Consider the following 518-nt stretch of genomic DNA (forward strand, 5'->3'; position numbering starts at 1 on the left):
CAATATGTAACCATATGAAAGAGGTGAATATATGAAAAATCTAGCTATTCACGCCAAAGAAGTAAGCTAAGTTGGTTGATGATTAATACTTGCCCCTCAAATTTACCAGTTAAATCCTATACCTACTCTCACCTGTTTTGTATTCGATACTTTAATTTACATGATGGATTATATTCCATTAATTAATTCATAATTGTCTTACATTGCAGATGCATGACTCTACATGTCAAGAAATTGGAGACATGGAATTTTAGTAGAAAACGATGAGAGTGAAACTTATCCTATGTGTGTCAGACTTTTGTCGGGATTTCAATATTTGTATATAAAGGAAGACAAAGTTGTAGTTAATAAAAAACTACATATATGTAAAGACAATACATTTCAATCTTCTGTTCCTCAATGATACTATAATAATTCATCTATATACTCGATCAACTCTAGTTCGTTTTTATGACTAAACCATACTTTATTCTCATATACTAATGAATTCTTAGATAAGGAAAGTACCATCTACAAAC

General features: G+C 29.9%; 1 long non-coding RNA gene across 3 annotated transcripts; it reads left to right on the forward strand.

Annotated features, from left to right (window-relative positions):
- On the forward strand, positions 1-435 carry LOC121130792 (uncharacterized). 3 transcript variants are annotated; one of them, XR_005868828.1, is made up of 2 exons: positions 1-23; positions 210-435. It is a non-coding gene; the product is annotated as an uncharacterized lncRNA (long non-coding RNA). The 3 variants fall into 3 exon arrangements; XR_005868830.2 differs by having other exon boundaries at positions 10-139; XR_005868829.2 differs by having other exon boundaries at positions 10-108.
- Positions 436-518: the final 83 nt, after the last annotated feature.

This window comes from Lepeophtheirus salmonis, unplaced genomic scaffold (genome assembly GCF_016086655.4).
Source record: "Lepeophtheirus salmonis unplaced genomic scaffold, UVic_Lsal_1.4 unplaced_contig_12018_pilon, whole genome shotgun sequence".
Lineage (NCBI taxonomy): Eukaryota > Metazoa > Arthropoda > Copepoda > Siphonostomatoida > Caligidae > Lepeophtheirus > Lepeophtheirus salmonis.